We start from the raw sequence: 19,435 nt of genomic DNA, 5'->3' as shown, positions 1-19,435 counted from the left end.
CGTATTGCTACTAACCATTTACAAGTCAATTTGTTTATGATACCAAGGGACGGGACAAACAAGTCGTGCGCCTGGTGGTAAGCGACACGCCTGTTCATAGCTGTTCCAGTGACACTCAGAGCTTTAAATCGTCAAGATCTGAGGGACACTACCACTGCGTCCGTTATCCTGAGACGTAAGTTGATAAGTTCCATTTGCCTGTAATTTCATCAGCACCCTTACTCTTCAAAACCGGAAGGCAATAATATTCACATTATTGCCTGGCGGCAGAAATAGAATGGGACCAGGACCTCTACTGCTATTAATATACATAGCACTCTTGTCCTTCAAAACCGGAATGCAGTTAATGTGAGTATTACTGCTTGGCGGCAGAAATAGGTAAGTCTTTATGTACATGTCGCCACAGGAATTCAAATGATTGTCCCATTGTCCTCTCAGTTATGAAGTTACTGTTGACAAAATGTTCCATAACTGTCCCATCATTGTGATACGGCTTCACGGGCGTCTCTGGCGGAGGCGGATTAGGGTATGGACTCGTTGGGGTTTGTGGTGAGCTGCAGAGACGGATACGCTTGTCTGTCTGTGTCGCGTGGTGCCTGTCTCGTGCGCAGCTAGCACATTTTAGTAGCGGTCTAGGCGAGGGCCTAAGGCGAGGAGACGCGCAAGGCAAGTGAGTTGCCCTTTAAGCTGGAAGCTAAGTCCGAACATTATAGGTTAGGCTAGGTTATAGTGCTCTTCTCGTATACCCTAAGAGTCGGTAGAGAGGGCCAATCAAAATTTATGCAGAAAACTGGGGCTGTTCCGTCACTGTTTGTTGTTAAATGTTGTTATTGAGTATTAAGCAGGGTATTCACTAGGTGACAATTACTGGGCGCAACAAAGAAAACATTTTATTTAGCAACATATCCATAACATATTGTCAGATGACGTACAAGATGTGTTGCGCAACTATTGATGCCTCGTGCCGGAGAATCCGGCTTAAAAGTAAATTATTATCTGACTGAATACATCGTAAATTTACAATCTGATTAATTATTTTTGCTTTCAGAAGTAAAATGTTTAATAATATTTTTATAAAATACAGCTGATTCTAAATAAGTTTTGATAAATTTGATAGATCGACGGTTCATGCCGGTTTTCGATATGTAGGTTTTGACGATTGCATCCGACATCCATCCATTTAAAAAACTATGTTCGGTACATTTTGAGTGCCCGTGCAATAATATTATTTCGAACAAAGATTTGCGACATCACTTATATGTAGTTTATTAGTTTCATAGTAAAGTCAGTACCTCCTTGTGAAATACTTCATCCAGGGAAGTACTGCCACCTTACCTATTTCTGCCGCCAAGCAGTAATGTGTGAGGATTATTGCGTTCCGCTTTTGAAGGGTGAGGGTGCTGGTGAAATTACACGCACATGGGGCTTGTCAACTTGTGTCTCAGAGTGGCGGGCGCAGTGGCACTGCTCCTCAGATTTTTGCGATGTAAAGTTCTGGGTAGCACTGCAACTGTTCTGCTTGTTCGTCCCGTCACTTTATATGATAATAAACATAGATCTAAAAAGCGGCCCCTTTTCTAAACTCCTCTTAATATAAAAAAAGAAAAATAATATAACGTGCATTAATCGCGTGTGTGTTCATTCAAGCTTCTAACGTCATTCAAACTCAAATGAGTAACGTATTATGATGAAAAGATTGCTCGTTTTATAAAAAGAAATTTACGATTCAGTATTTATCATTAAATGATATTGGAATTTGGTATAATTTCTTTGATATCTTTACAAAGATTATTCCAATGTATTGACTAAGACAAGTAACAATATGATCTTAAAATTTACTCTTGACGTACCTATTTTTTTTTTGTGCAAAAGTAAATCAAATGACCTCCATTTCACCTGATGGAAAATGATGATGAGGTCAATGAGCACCATGCACACCTAAATAATACCTATTGACTCTCGTCTCGAAATGGTCCAAGTTATAGCGTTCGGGGAATACCGCCGCAGGGAGGAAACTCCACTCCCTCGTCTCTCGCCATATAAATGTGGAAGCGAAACGCTTCGTGTGAATACTGGGAATATCCACAACATAGTGTTGTATCCCCAGCCTACGTCTAGTCTCCGATGATCGAAAAGCGGAGGTGGAATTAAATCATGCAATTCCGTCGCACACTCTCCTGTAGAATACAGGCAACTTTTTGGCGGTGTTCAAGGCTCTGCAGCTTCGCCTCTAGTAAATCCGAGACACTTATAAGCCTCTTGACACGCTTTACAACTGATTCCAAAGTGGCCAGTTGGTATTTAGCAGAGCCATCCTATAAGTGGCAGCAATACTCCATACACGACCAACTTGTGCTTGGTACAGCTGAAGCAACTGTCCCGTGTGTAACGCCCACACCTTGGAAAGGTGAGGATTTATTTGGAAAGTGTGACTATTTGTAAGTAACGATTACTATATGTTATACATGTAGGCATATAGGCATACATTATCGTGTAAATTAATTAAAATGAAACGCTGGACATAAAAGTATTCAGAAAAATAAAAATGAGACGGCACCCACGCCAAAAAGCTCATAATTTCATTAGTTAACAAACAAATGCGAAAGAATGCTTTTACAAAAGTTTGTTATTTATTTTAATAATACAAAAGGATAATTCCGCTTTTAGTTCCGTTGCGTAATCCATTGTAAATGAGAATACAGTGAACACTACACACGTTTACACCCTAGATTTTACTTGTACTTAAACAAACAGTGCATGCGTTGCTTTAAGCCGTATGCCTGAGCTAATGTGACTCTATAGCTGCATATCATATTTCATGTTGAATGTTTTATACTGTTAAAAAGAGAATATTTGAAATTTCATGAGGTACATTGTTGACTTATATATTAAAGACTTTCCCCAAGAGAACTCTATTCGTGAATTTTCTTTTCTTTTCTACAATACAAAACCCAATCAATTAGGGATGTCATTTTTTAACAACGTAAGTGTAATTGTATTTTATTGAATGTCAGGATGTTTCACCATCATGATATTAAATAATTTTTTTGTGAAATTACTTCAGTAGTTGGTTATAATTATTAAACAAAGGTCGAACACTTAGAAAAAATTCGCTTCGATCCGGCTGTATTCGAACCAACGTCTCCAAGCAAACCGTGTCAGATGCTACGGTAACTAAGCCACGGACCTTATGAATTTTTCCATGCGCATGTTGCAGATCTTTGTTTTTGGTTTTTAACTTTTAACTTTATTATCCATCTGTGAGAAATCTGTGAAAGTTTTTCTTCACTCAATGATCGCAGTGAGTTCGATCTTTATTTAAAATTATAATATAAGTATGTTTTATTTAATTAACTAACCCTACGTTAAAGCCAACTTCAGCACATGAAACTAAATAAATTTTTATTAGGAAACCCTTTTTAAATAACAGCAAATATCAAATGTCTCTTACAAAATAATCATGTATCCTCCGTCAAATTGTAATGCTAAAATGATTTCTAGTTTTAGAAGCAATAAGAGCTGCCTGTGAAAGAGTTCGTCCAGGATGGTACTGCCACCTTACCAATATCTGTTCCGGTTTTGAAGGGTAAGGGTGTTGGTGAAATTACAGGCACATGGGACTTGTCAACTTATGTTTCAGGGTGACGGGCGCAGTGGTAGTGCCCCTCAGATCTTTTCAATTTAAAGCTCCGAGTGGCACTGTAACTGTTATGGACAGGCGTGTAGATTACCATCAGGCGCACGACCTGTTCGTCCCGTCACTCGATGTTATAAAAAAAAGTTTCAGGTAGGTACTGTATTAGCCCTTTAAATGGAGTTAATTTGTGTATAGCAAAGTTTTATTAAACTTTCGAAAAAATCATACTTGATTAAAAGAAAGTTTCAGTTGAAAATCTGCAAATCCAAGAAGTTTCGAAATCCTTGTTTAAACTATGTTTGTATTTACTATATCCCTATACCCTAATGATTGGCATACTAAGACACTGCAAGTGTTACCTTTGTTCTATAATAATTTATAATAATAACGCACACACTCAACATAGCCCCGCACTAGGGAAACCCTGTGTCGTGGGTGTCATGGACATACATATAAACAACAGCAAATAGCACCCAAACTCACGAGAGAAATAAATGTAGGCCATACAAATATTTCTCCCGGCCCGGGAATCGAACCTGGGACCTCTGCATGGCACTCTTGCTGGCGAGGTTATCAAAAAGCGAGTATACAGGATTCTCAAATGCCAGCAACATGTAGGCAGCTCCTCGAGTGTTGGAAATGACCGTGGGGGAGAATGACCACGACGCATGAAATTGCTTATGTGATTGTTTGCTTCCTATTTTATAAAAGAAAGTAGTTAGGTTGTTCATTAAGACTGAGATTTTGCATTCATTTTCTGTGTAACATATTAAGAGTAAGAAACAGAACTTCGATATTTATTTGGATATATCAATACAACGGTCAGTGCTCGATGACATCGAAAAGCCGGGGACAGCATGACATAATGATAAGAGAGTAACTAGAAACTAGAAAACTAGAATGGTCAATCACAGACATCGAAAACTTAAATGCAGGGCAGTAAATTCTATTGAAAATCGTGAAAATTAATGGACAAATAATAAATGAAATAATCCTAATTAATTACATCCGTGTAATCCTTTTCATTTTACTTACTCTGTGATCACATAACTGCTACCCTGACTTTTTAGAAAATGAAATAGTGGAAAAAAAAATTTGTAAATGAATATCGAGTTCTTAATTGAAGAATTTGAGTTGTAAATGAATGTTAAAAATTTGTATAATTACTTCCTAGAGTAATTACAAATTAATAGTAGTATTCGTAATTCGTGGTACAAAATTTGATTGGGGATTTGTGCCTATACCACCCTTAATGAATTTTATATAGCAATCAATTTCCATATAAATTATTAATGGCAAGAATGTGTAACAAGCACACATAATTTTATTTAAAATTAAAATGTTATAATTTTTAATTGTAATAGTAATATTAAAATTGATTTTATATTACTTTAAGATTACTAAGAGCATTCAATACTTATATAAGAACTTATCTGTGTAAGCGATGTCTTTCAAATTTTGATTTTTAATTGATTTAAAAAAATAAAAGTTTCTTGTGTATTTGTTACACGATTACTCCAATATTTGGGAACCGTTTTCGATGTTTCTGGTTTGTTGAAAAAGGGGTACATCAGTACAGGTACATGTGCATCAGTAGTGGTTTCATTCAATACAGGTGCATCAGTAGTGGTTTCATTCAAATTTGAAGAAAATATACCACCTTTAAAAGTGGCAAATTTGGGGATGAGTCCGGTTTATTTAATTTCATCCCCTTTCCGCTTACCACACCCAACAAAACTTGGTACATAGATGTAATCTCAATGAAAATAAAATACAACGTGAACTAGCAATTATTGCATATCATTGGATGCTCTCTTTCGAGAGGTACCACCCTCTACTTATTTTTTATACTTTCCGTAAAGCAGCACTGCCTGTGTTCGTGATTGAAGGGTACAGAGAACCAGCCCAATCACTAATATTAAGAATATTTAAGTAGTATCACAAATGATCGTAGGCGGCGGTTACCAGTTTCCATTAGGGGGAACGCCTGATTGCTGATTTGAATAGCATAAAAAATATATAAGTAGACACCTATGCACAACACTTCGCAAAAGTCGTTGTTCTCTTAGCTTTGCTTTACGGCCGTAATGTTCCATTCTGAACAGTAAAATCACACAAAATCAGGCATTAGTGCGTTTGAGTTGGCAAATGAAGCCTTTTATTCTGCAATGCGGTATATTTTTTGACATTTATCATAACGTGAACCGGCCGGCGGTGCCTTAATATGCTTTTTGGAACATTACCAGGTTATGCTGAGCTCGGACTACGTAACTTGTTTTCCTTTTAACTGTTGTTAAGCCAGAGTCTATAACGAAAAATTATACCAATTAAAACCTTTATATTCACATAATGAATATTTAAAACTTTCCTTCAAGTGTCACGGAAGTTAATGCCTTACGACTCTTTTGTTGTTCCTAGCTGTTAAATAATGTTGCCTAGCAAGAAACACTGAAGGCAACATTAATAAAATTCTTCTCTGAAGAAGCATGAACTTTTGTTTTTTTTCTTTCCCTCCTTGAGCGCGTCGCGGCGTTTTCCCACCCCTGTTTAATAAAATGCACGAAGAATTTAATAAAAGCATTATATTTTGAGCAAACTTTTTTATTTTGTAAAGAAAATTTAAGAACACAAAAACGTTTACTTGTATTTGTAACTTGAAATTGATTATTACGAGCGATTTTGTTATTGCTCTCATTCATTGATTTTACTTTTTTCATTTTAAATTGATATAGTTTTCTTTGTAATTGTTTTTTTCGCTAATCGCGACAGTCATTGTAATAATAATAATAATAATACTCAACATAGCCCCGCACTAGGGAAGTCATGTGTCGCGGGTGCCATGGACACACACATAGACAACAACAAATTACACCCAAACTCACGAGAGAAATTAATGTAGGCCATATAAATATTTCTCCCGGCCCGGGAATCGAACCTGGGACCTCTGCGTGGCAGTCCGGCACGGTAAGCGTTCGGCCACTGAGGCAGTACTGTTAAAGGAAAAAAAATCTAGTTCGTTTAGGTAGAAATGTTTGATCTCTCTGTGCAAAATTTCTACCTCTGCTTGAACATCCGATGACGAATGTACTTACCTGACTAATGTAAATAACGTCGGAGAAACTTTTGAAAGCCGGTAAGCTGGCTCGACGAATGAAATCACGGCCTACTAAAGTATATTTCACCCTTTTGACGACACATTATATACATTTGCAGCGCGTAACGACACGGGCACGGTTCACAATTTCCATTAAGTAGTGTTGGAATAAGAACAGCCCAAATTTTAAGTCCACAGACGTAAATTCTACCGTATAACAGGGTAACAGAAGAGCGAATTTCGCAGTATGTCTAGCGCTCACTTGTGGAGGAAATAAATCGAGCTTCTGCCGCTCCCCGTGTAACATATCGTATTAGCCAAGGCCGGTATCTTACTGCAATTAGCTCAGCTTTTTCGGAGTGCCGGTTGTGTCGAATTATTTCGGGCAACATTACAAAACATTACGAATCAGTATGAGCGAAAAACGGGCGTTTTAATCTTAATGTAATGGGGTTTGTACCCAATTCCGTGTGCTACGGTAAAGGTGTTCTTCTTTATGTTAATTTGTGTATATAAGTATAAAAGTTGTATGTCACGTTGTATTGTAGCGTGTTGATAAAATATTGCTTACTAACAAATCGAAAATTAACCAATAAATGCTTGTTGCAGTAAGCTTAAATATGTAGTAAATATGTAAGTAGTCAATTATTTTTATCCACCTCTTACGCAGTGGCAACTTGTAAGTGAAACAACACAACAAATCGAGCCACAATATTTTATTGACCATTTGTTTGTGTATGTTTTGTAAGTAGTCCTAAACAAATATATAAAAGAACATTGAATAGGTTTTGTATATAATCATAGATAGAAAATATACCCATAGACATATTTAGAGGAATGCTAAAAAAGGTGGAATTATTTATTATGATAATAACGTTAAAAAACTTTATACTAAAAATTATAATTGGAAGATAAAAATCCGTAGTAGTGACCCGTTTAGCTCTTGCAGATAGTTCCAAACTAAGTAGTTTGAAGTAAATACTGTAAATGATAAATGTGTACAAAATAATGTTGATTTATAAAGAACAACTCCTAGAGTTTCTTGTTCCTTCTGTTCAGAGGAATTTATCTAGGAATGGGCAGTAGAGTTTAATGAATATGGTGATTTTAAGTGTAATTGGCTTACCTATGAAATAAAGATGATTTGACGTTCACTTTGATTTATTTATGTCCATGGTGTATAAAGCTGTTCTATTCCCGGTGATGGGATGTATTTGGGTAGATTATAATGGTAATGATGATTATAATGAACCAGCCATACATCACCAGTCAAGACTCCAGTACAATTTTTTAAATTAAATGTAGGTATTATTACATTTTTTATTAATTTCATTGAATATCACAATGTTTTACACGATGATGTTAAATTATTTTTGTGAAATTGTTCCACTAATTTTTTTTATAATTATTAATACTAAGATTGATCACATTTTCATTTCCTATGTACTGTCAATGAACAAAATGTCTTATTATACTTTTATTCAAAATGTTTACACGTCATTTGCGTGACTGAATAAATAAGTAGAAGAGACTTTGTTTTTAGCGGCGCATTACTGCGCCTTACACTGGGGAATTTCGACTGTGTCATCGCTGTATGACATTGCCTTAATTTTTCCCCACGATGTAGGTATACATTTAAGTAAAGGTCAAATGTTCACACAGTGGGAGAGGCCTTAATACAAATCTTCATTGATTTATTTTGGGCGTTACAGGACCGTAAAGCACCGAGTGGTACTACAACTGTTATGGACAGGCGTGTCACTTATCACCAGGCGACTTGTTCGTCCCATCACTTGAAACTATAAGAAAAATTAATTACAATTTTCAAGCAGTTTGCAAGTACTACTATACATTGCAATTGCAAGTAATACTAACATACATTGTGCTCTATATTAACAAAAAAAAACATTAATCGTAAAGTCTAAACATAAAGAATAATAGCGGTATGTTTAGGATTCTAGTTTGGAATTTGTCTATTTACCCGGTTGAGTTGGTAGAGCTAATTATTTATTAAAATTGTTGCTGTGCCGCAGTGAGCTACCGTTTCGCTGCTGCTGTCAAATTCCCGCTAAAGTAGGATAGCCACACACAAACTTCTAGAACATTCCAGAAATATACGTGAAGTGAATTTTAATAAATTAAAGCGTATTATATACTGCACATATTAGATACAATGTACAAACAGTGCTTCGACCTGCGTTTGTGATCTTGCGCTTAATAAATGAGCATTGAGTATCTAAGTAAAAAAAACATGGTAGCCTAATTTGACCTACGGTCTTCCAAGTCGAGTTCGTGTGTTCGAATCCGGGTGCGCACCTCTCGGAATTTATGTGCGAAATTTAATTTGAAATTATCATGATCTTTTCACTGAAGGAAAACATCGTAATGAAACCTGCATGTTGAAGAAGGTTCACAACCCTCGGAAAATATGTGAAGTAAAGTGGCGGACTATGACCCTCGCCTAAGAAGAGACCGGTGATGGTGAAGTATTTGAATCAAAAACATTGTGTTTCAAAAGAAATTCAACTAGGAACTACAACGTCGTACTACTTTTTGCGATCGTTACATTACGTCAAATTTCCGCAGTGTGGATGCTTTGAACGCACGAATCTGTAATATTAATTCCCTGAAATTAAATTAAAAACGAATATTAGATTTAATCATCGTCATCATTTCAGCAGAAAGATGTCCAGCGCCGGGCGTAGATATACTCCTTGTGATAAATATGTGTTCTCATGAAATACATGCTCATGCTCATAATAAACTTCTAAACCGCAGTGAATTTGGTCACCGTATAACGTTGGCGGTCGTCACACCGCGTTGTTGTCGTTGACGAAATATTTTAACAACTTTATTAACACCGCCGACGCTGTCTACTGAATAAACAGTAAAAAAAAAACGTGAAATTGTATGCGAAATTTCGACAAGGCTATGTTTTTTTCGCGTGTTGCTGCGTGACTTTTTAAAGGGCTGTCACCATGTCTAAGCTACATAGTGTTAACAAAAACAAAATTTAAATTTCGTGAGACTCATTTGGTGCTTAATTTTAACTGACTCAAAAAAAGGAGGAGGTTTTAAATTCGACTATATTTGTGAACCAATTTCGATGATTATTTTTTTTTTGGAAAGAGGGTCCCTCAGTAATTCCATTTAAATTTGAAAAAATGAATGAATCCGGTTTCGCGCACTTTCCGGTCACCGATAACAATAAAACTTGACAAATAGATGCCGTTCCACGAACTTTTGAGGTCAGTGTTTAGTACTACGCGATTACTCCCTGATTTGTGTACCGATTTGGATTATTCTTTTTTTGTTGGAAAGGAGGTACCTCAGCAGTGGTCTCCTTCAAATTTTTTCTTTAAATTATATATATATTACATCACATTTAACACATTTAACATTACATTTAACTGCCTCTGTGGCCGAACGGTTACCATGCCGGACTGCCACGCGGAGGTCCCAGGTTCGATTCCCGGGTCGGGAGAAATATTTGTATGGCCTACATTTATTTCTCTCGTGAGTTTGGGTGTAATTTGTGGTTGTCTATGTGTGTGTCCATGGCACCCGCGACACAGGGTTTCCCTAGTGCGGGGCTATGTTGAGTGTGTGCGTTATTATTATTATTATTGTTATTATCTCTGAGGGTGGTAAATTAGGGGACGAATCCGGTTTATTGGATTTCACCCATTTTCCGTTAATTGATTTCAATAAAACTTTGCACCTAGATGTGATTCACAAACTTTAGAGTTCGTTTGTTTTTCATAAAAAGTTATAATTATTGTTTATTATAAAACAAATGAAAAGTTTCGCAATACATATCCTTATTTCTATGCCTACTTATTATACTTATATTAATTAAACAGTAAAGTCAAAAACAATACAAAATTGAAAGTACCGAGTCTAATCTCTTAATGGACATGTAAACTGAAAGAAAAGTAAAAGCTCTTAAAACAGAATGAAAAACGAGCAAGGAACACACGATAAGCATTTTAATCTCTTTAAGTGTTGCTACAGTTTTGGAATACGAGTATGCACGTATACATGTGAATAATATATTACTTATATAGAATAATATACCTAGTAAATAAAATAGTGCACTTTAGAGGTGAAGAACAAAGTGGCTTTAGCGATACAAAAGCTATATTTAGTGTCGTTTCTGTGGACTATTTTAAAAGCAACATTTTTTTATTAGAAACCTATTATTTACGAAGTTACAACTCATAAATATCGCCCCTACTAAAACTAATTGACGTAATAAATTATTTTCTTTACAACATAGAACATGTAATTCTGAATTGAACAATGTACTATGAATAGAGTTTTTAGGTTTTCGTGATACACATAGAAAATGAAACTATATTTTCGGACCTAAATCGAGTATATTTGTTTCTTCAAACAAACGTTTCGGCCCTTTTACGGGACCCATGGTCACGGCTGATTGAGATAATAAAGTTATTGTTGTAAAATTTAGTAAATAATAAATATAGTGTTTACTTGTGAGAAATTTTTATTGAAGTGTCACATTGTAACGTCGCTCTATAGATGAAAATTAATATTTTTAAACTTACATTGCCAGTAAGCAAACTAAAACTTCAATAAATATTTATCAAAAGTAAAAACTATAAGTTTATTATTTACTGAATATTATAATAATGTAAAATAAATATTATTTTAGTAGCAGTAGAGCTCCCTGTGAAAGAGTTCGTCTAGGGAAGTACTGCCACTTACTTATTTCTGCCGCCAAACAGTAATGGTAGCATTACTGTGTTCCGGTTTTGAAGGGTTAAGGATGCTGGTGAAATTGCAGGCACATGAGACTTCTCAACTTATGTCTCAGAATGTCAGGCGCAGTGGCAGTGCCCCTCTGATCTTTGCGATTTAAAGCTTTGAGAGGCTTTGCAACTGTTATGGAGAGGCGTGGAGCTTACCATCAGGCGCACGATTTGTTCGTCCCTTCCCTACTTTGAAATAATTGGGCAAAATTGAAGTTACGTCCATTTATACTAAAGGGGATGATACGTTGCCAAACACATCTCTCCTATAAGAAGAGAACATTAAATTGTAGTCCAACATGCTATAGTCGAACAGGCGTAATGCTGTTAGGAAACTGCATTTGCTTTTAGAGTTTTATAAAATGTTTTGAATACGCAATTTCCTTATCTGTTAAAGCTATTCTCAATTACACTTTCTCGAAACAATATTATACTTAACACCTTATGACGATGATAAAATGACAAATTATATGTGTATATATCTACAATTCATCTGAACTTAAGTACTTGAAATCTACAAAATGAGTTTTATTAATGTATGTATGTTTGTAAACACTTTATTGTACAACACAAACAAATTACAAATTAACAAACAAATAGAATGTTATTGTACAAAGGCGAGCATATACCACAAACGGATTTCTTCCAGCTAACCTTTGAACAATTGAAAGAAAAGTTGGTTCCTGAGTCGGCAATAAAATCTAATAACTAATTAAATTGAATGCTACATACTGAATAATTAAAGAATATTTATTATTTCAAATTACACACGAATACAAAATATTAAATAAATGATGATATACTATTACATATAAAACATATAATAAAATGAATGTATAAAATAAGACTATAACTAAATATGTGAAACGTAAATAAATATTTATAAGGTCTGACATGAGGAGTCCGAATAATCCCAAGATTTCAAAAGGGCACCTCTGAAAGCCCGAACCGAAGGTGACTGTCTGACCTGGACTGGGAGAAGGTTCCACATACGAACAGAGTTTACTGTGAACTAATGTATATAGTTAGACATTTTAGTTTGAACGTCAGACTAGGTCATAATATAACCACAAGTTTTTTGTAAGGCAAAAAAGTCGTTAAAACCAAAAACAAAGATCTGTAACGAGCATATGGAAAAATTCGTAAGGTCCGCTAGTTCGTTCCGTGGCTTAGTTGGCATAGCGTCTGGCACGGTTTGCTGGAGGACGCTGGTTTGAATCCAGCCGGGTCATACGATTTTTTCTTAGTATTCGATCTTTGTATTAACAATTACAACCCTGTATATTAAACGTAATATAACATATTACTCCCTTGATGTAATAAAACCATTTCTGCATAATTAAAATTTTTCAGGAAAGAAGTTTAAAGACCTTTTTTGCTTAAGAGTCTATACTACCTCAAATGGCTTTGGTTGATTACGCATAACACTGAAAGTGTTAAATCAATCACTTTAGAAAAAATATTTAGTAAAATTGGGGATATACTCTGATTACTATACGGTGTGAAAACACGATTCCTAAGAAATTCACGATAGAAACAACACAAACTTACCACGAAATTTTACAAGAAATCCGCTGTATTCTATAGGTGCTTCACATATACCAATGGTTTCTTTATATCAACTAAACCGAATAGAACACGTATACTTTACGATATATATTTTTCAAACAGCTTTAATTTCGTTTGTAAAAAAATAAAGTATGAAATAAAACTAGTGTCCTTGCCTCTCGACCTAAGCAAAATACGTAATTGCTGAGATAGTATCGACTCTTAAATGGGAGAGTTATAAAATTTCTCGTGCATTTATGTGTATGTAAATTATTTTAAGTTTGCATTTGATCTGCTTCTTTTTCTTCTTGTCATGTTGATGGCATTCACTGTATTGCTTGCCATCATGGTAAAAGGATTTTCCAATCGTCGTAAGGTACTCGCCGATTGTAGCCCAAGGTGCGTCACACACATATGAAAGGTGTGGTACGTAGTGCGGGGAGGCTTCTTTCATACACACCTTTCATGTGATGACAGCTCTTTTGAAGTATAATAATAATAATACTAGTAACACTAAACATAGCCCCGCACTAGGGAAACCCTGTGTCGCGGGTGCCATGGGCATATACATAGACAACCACAAATCATACCCAAAATTACGAAAGAAATAAATGTGGAAAGAAACAAATATTTTTCCCGGTCTGGGAATCGAACCTGGGACCTCTGTGTGGTAGTCCGGCATGGTAACCGTTCGGCTACGAAGGGAGTTATGTATGATCACATGTGGCTTTATTATATTTTTTAAATTTTTTTATATATCACAAACTCACAGACGGTATGGAGCCTCTTGGCCTACGGAGAGACGTTGGCTCTTTGTGTGTGTTTTACCGTCTTTATAATGGGGAGTGCTTTGAGGAACTTTTCGAAGTGGTGCCACCGACTCGTTTCTACCATCGCACCTCCCGCTAAAGGAGTAGACTCCATCCCCACATCTTAGACGCCTGGCATTGTAATATACATACATGTGTAATATATATATATATATATATATATATATATATATATATATATATATATCCATATCCATATATATATAACTTGATGGCGCGCGCTGCGCCGGCTAAAGCGGCCCGCGAGGGCTTTCTTTGTGTCTGGTAACAAATTGGGAATTGAACTTCATATTTAAAGTAAAGAACTTTTAAGAACTTAAAAGTTTGACTTTGAGTGGGAGTGACGGCCATTTTGTTTTGCGAATTTTGAATTGTTTTCTACTCTCAGTAGAAACTGCCCAGGGTGTGGATAAACATTTGTATGGGCACTTTGGTCGGGCAGCTGGGGTCTTACCTGATGCGGCAGACTTTCCGAAGATTACGGTACCATTTGATACTCCTCATACCTATCGGACCATAATTCCCCTACATCATTTTTACGCACCCGTTCTCCTTTTGGGAGAAAAACGACGCCAAAGGGCATAAACTTCACATGTATGGCGGCCACCTTCGAAAATGGCGGAATTTCGACCGCATATTCCTATTGTGGGCCCCCGTTCACGGCTGCATGTCAAATTTCAGCCGGATCGGACTACTTTTTTTTAAATTTATCAATTTATCAGTTGACCGCCATTGCACTCTGTGACATTTGGTCGAGGACCCCCCGCCTGTCTCGAATACTCGCCGAGCTACAAGGTTCTGAAATTTGTATGGCGGCCATCTTGTTTATTCGAATTTGGAATTTTTTTCACTTCCAATAGAAATCGCCTAGAGTGGCGGCCATTTTTAGTTTGACGACCCTACCTGTAGGTGCTATACTTTAGCCGCGCAGTCGGGGTCCCACCTGATGCAGTCCATTTTTCGAAGGTTTCGGATTTTCTGGTACTCACTAGAGCCATCCGACCATGACTCCCGTACATCTTTTTTATCCACCGCGACTCCTTCTGGGAGAACAACTATCTAAATCACTGGGTCAGTCAGTCAGTGGTATTCGAGCTATATATAGTATACAATTAAATACATCACACAGTATTTTATAAACTTAAAATAAGTTTTTATTAAGTACATCGCTTAGCTCTGTCAACAATTAGAATAAAGATTGATGTGTTTCTGTGAGTGTGAAATTATAGGCACATAGGACTTCTCAACTTATGTCACGTCTCAGGGTGATGAACGTAGACGTAGTGTTGTATGGACAGGCGTTTCGCTTACCACCAGACGGACGACTTATTCGTCCCATCATTTAGTATTATAAAAAAAAGAGTGTGCCACCCACTTTGCAGTACAAATTTTGATATAATACAAATTACACACATTTGATAAGTGGTTCACCTTTGACAATAGCCAACATTTACCATGACATTTTATTCATGAAGTACGTACTAATTAAAAAGGTCAAACGGTGAAGTAGTTTGCATGACTTTGGACTCGCTTGATGTTTGGTGGGTGTAAAGTGTAAATGACGAGCAGTTTTGAGGTTAAAGGGATGTATAAGAACATAGAAAGAATTGGTCATTCGACTCAACTAAGCATAAGAATAGAATCGAATGACCAATTCGTAGAGTAGGTATTTGACCTCAATTATTGACTTGTATTTTTTTTTGGTACTTGCCGAATACCTCATTTATGAACGACATTTGGAAAATGTGATTTTGTTGACTTAATAATATTGTTGAAGATGCTTTTTAAGTGTTGTGGTTTTATCAACAAGATTTTGTTAACATGTCCTATTAGGTAGTCAATCAAATATAAACAGTTATTATAGGTTGTTTTTGGTTCAAGATATTTCTTTCTCAAAAGAATGTTCTTCTTCTATAACCTTTTGTCACCCCCTGTTGAATATAGGCCTCGTCACGTGCACGTCATTCTTTCCAATATTAGACTATGTGCATACAGGTTTTTCTGGTTACTTTGACTATATCGTCCCTCCATCTAGCCTTCTGGCGGTCAACGCTTCTGCTATATACTGGTATCGGTCTCCACTCTCGTCTGTTCTGCGGTTTTTGTGACCCGCTCATCGCCATTTTCTTTGCGCAGTGATACGGCCTACGTCAGATAGCTTAGTGCGACCTCGGGTTTCTGTGTTTATTATTCTGTGACTCAGAGTGATACATAACATGGCGCGATCTTTCTTTGGGCTACCTGCTAATTTCAAAACAATACAATTACGGCTTTTGTAGCAGTAGAACTTCTTATGAAAGAGTGGCGAAGGCAAGGAAAAACTAGTGACAGTGCCTTTCAGATCTTTGTGTTTTAAAGCTCCGAGTGGCACTGCGACTGTTATGGACAGGCGTGTCGCTTACCATCAGGCTCACGACTTATTCGTCTCGCCACTTGGTATCGTAAAAAAAATACAAATTCACTTATGAAGATATCGTGAAATTAGTACAAAGCCTACGTGCTGATAAAGTACGGTATTCTAATAATGGCATTCAAAAATATTTACGTGTTCTAGAAAAACTAAACAAATACGAGAGTAATTAAGTAGTATATCAATTGCCATTTTTAACAGTTTTGGTGGTAATTAGGTACATATGAAAACAAAATCTTGTAATAAATACTTATATCATTGTTAACAATCAAACTTGACTAACTATATTGGTTGAAAAACGTCAACAGACAAATTAAATTCAAAACTATCAGAACAGTAATAAATATTATAATATTTTTATGACTATTTGATGTTTAATGTTTAGCATATGAATACAATGTTAGACATCAAAATTTACGTATAGTATGGCGATTGAAGGTCGTGTCACACCCAGCTTCGCATTAAAAATTCAATTATAAAATTTGCTATTCGACAATGTCGCTGACGCTGAAGTAAGCTTAATTGTCACACGAGGAAGTTTAAATTGGGAATGTTTTTGCTTAGTAAAGGAATTTTTATAAATTCGCTATGAAGTATTAGTTATATCTTGTTGTTATTTTCTATTTTAACCGATGAATGGCCTATGAAAGCCAGTAATGGTAATCGAAATATTCACAAAAAGCCGGTGACATGAGCAGCGTCGCAAATCGTATAAATAATAGCAGCTGTTCCATACAAGATGTTCATTATCGACTGAGCTAAAATACACACACCGGCACATTTACCAGAACAAAAACAAAGTTAGATATGAAATAGTAACGTTTATATTTAAATAAACGGCACTCCTCATCTGTTATTGAAAAAAATCGAAATTAAACAAAATGCATTTTTTAATGACTAAGCAGAAATTTTAAAAAGAAACGCAATATCAACCTCGAAGTACTCGATGCCACAAACCTGCATTAGTAGGAAATTAACTTAGAATGAAGAAAAGTGACTGTCGACTAGCTTTTTATTTTTCAAATTAGACGTAGAATAAAAAAGTAAGATGGCCGACCAGATTTCGACTTCGACTTTTCAGTCACCGGTGTACAGATCAAGAGCACGTCAAGCTTGACACTTAAGATTTAAATCCAACTCTATGCCGCTTACGATAAGAACTGTCCAAATTGCAAAGTGTCGTTATCTGGGTCATTAAAGCTTGATTTACATTGCCGCGGAATGTAATGGAAGCGAAGTTTTGCAGCGGTAGCATGATGAACATTATTTCAATTGTGTAACTTACAAACTAAATACAATACGCAAACTGCGGGAATTTTTCGGAAGAATACTTTGTAACACATTTTTTTTGGTAGATCTCTTAAATACCAAAACAAAAACAAAATTTATCTTCTCTCCTTGGTAATTTCAACATTCTTGTACAAAATGTTACTTTGAGATTATAGTTTAAAAATATTTAGTAAATTAATTGAAATTCTTAAGTGTTGGTGTAATCTATTATTTAAACCATTCACATATATAGTACCTGTTGGTGAACGATTTTTCTAGAAAATCAATAGCGTGAATGGGTACCCTTTAGCTTGACATATTTTTGAAAACACCAACCCTGGCTAATTTTTCTTGTAGGGTATCACAGAAAACTAGTGCTGCGTACCATTTAACTCGATTTTAGTTCTGTAGTCGAGTCTCATGTAAATTATAGCTTTTCTTTAGTATTTCCATGTCGAACGCCGCCATTTAGGTTGCCAAGTACTTCCTGTAAAGTAATCTACGTAAACCTGGAATCGCCATGTATTTTAGCGGGTTTGGGTGATAAGACTTGGGAGCTGTATCTAGATGATTCGATAGATTGTCTGTGGCGTTGTTCGCGGGTAACATCTCTTAGGAGGAATTCGGCGGAAGCTTCTTTTTTCTGTTCGACACGGCTCGCAAGGTGTTCCTGATTCTGAGATCTTCTACGGTGATTTATCCCATTGGAGGCATGGTCCCCCAATGCCTTCTTTTATAAGCTAAACCAGGAATAGCCAGATGCCGTAATTATGGGTCTCCGAACCCTGTACCAAATGTAAAACCCGTGCCACCGGACCGCATGGTGAGTTGACCTCTGGATTCTTTCCTTCATTAGATGCTTCGTCATTTATATCAATGTACTGTAACAATCTGTATTGTTGCAGGGTTTTTCTTTTCTTTCTTATTTGTACCTTTGGTACTCGTAATTTCGAATCTCGCCTCAACTAAATGGCTGAGACTATGCTGCTGTAACTTTTGTTCGGCTGTGCCCGACCACGTGTCATGAGCTCCACGGGTGGTCGGCATCTACGTATAACTCCGTTACTCCTGTAGCAACTATGCTGTCTTCGCAGCGGATCTGGCATGTAACTTAAATGTGCATCCGGTAAACTCCAGGTCAGTGACGTATAAGTGAAGTGTCCATGTGTCACTCATGTACTTTCATAAACTCTTAGTGCAGTGTATTAGCTCTAAGTATACTTAAAGGTGTGATACTTTTGTATGTAACAATTAAGGGCAGTAAACATATCCGTACTCTCCCTTTGTAAACTCGGGGAAGTAAAAATACTAGTTCTCCATACTGTACCCTTAGATTTAAACTGTAACATTGTAACTAAAGTAAATTTAAAATAAAGCTTCTGGTTATTTCTACTTGAAACTTGTTTTCGTTGTGTGTAAGGCGCCCTTCCTTCTCCTCGCTTATAAATTTTACACGCAGCACCGGGTCAACCAGAACTCAGCCCACCAACCAGTCTCATGCTCACTCAAACCGACTGGAGCTGACCATTACAACTTCGGAAGTCGCGCGACCGGTTCTTTTAAGTTCGTAACTAATTTGCACGTTACACAATTTACATAATTCCTATGCCATGTATACAACAACTTGTTTCTATGTCCATCTGTAGCGATGTAAATTACGCCTAAATTAAGTTTAGTACAAACTAATTCCCAATTGTATTTAAGTGCATTCTGTAACAAAATTTACTTGCCAACAATTTGGCATAACGTAGGTGCATTACATTAATTCAAAGCTGAAAGCCAGGCATTAATTTGCGTCTAGCTTCGGAGGAAACCGCAAAATACTAGTTCCGTTGCTATTCATAATAAAAGCGGTGCAGCCACTAAGAGCTTTAA

The sequence above is a fragment of the Hyposmocoma kahamanoa genome, unplaced genomic scaffold (assembly GCF_003589595.1).
Source record: "Hyposmocoma kahamanoa isolate Upper Pololo Valley unplaced genomic scaffold, ASM358959v1 62, whole genome shotgun sequence".
NCBI lineage: Eukaryota > Metazoa > Arthropoda > Insecta > Lepidoptera > Cosmopterigidae > Hyposmocoma > Hyposmocoma kahamanoa.
Note: the sequence above shows the minus strand (reverse complement) of the source record.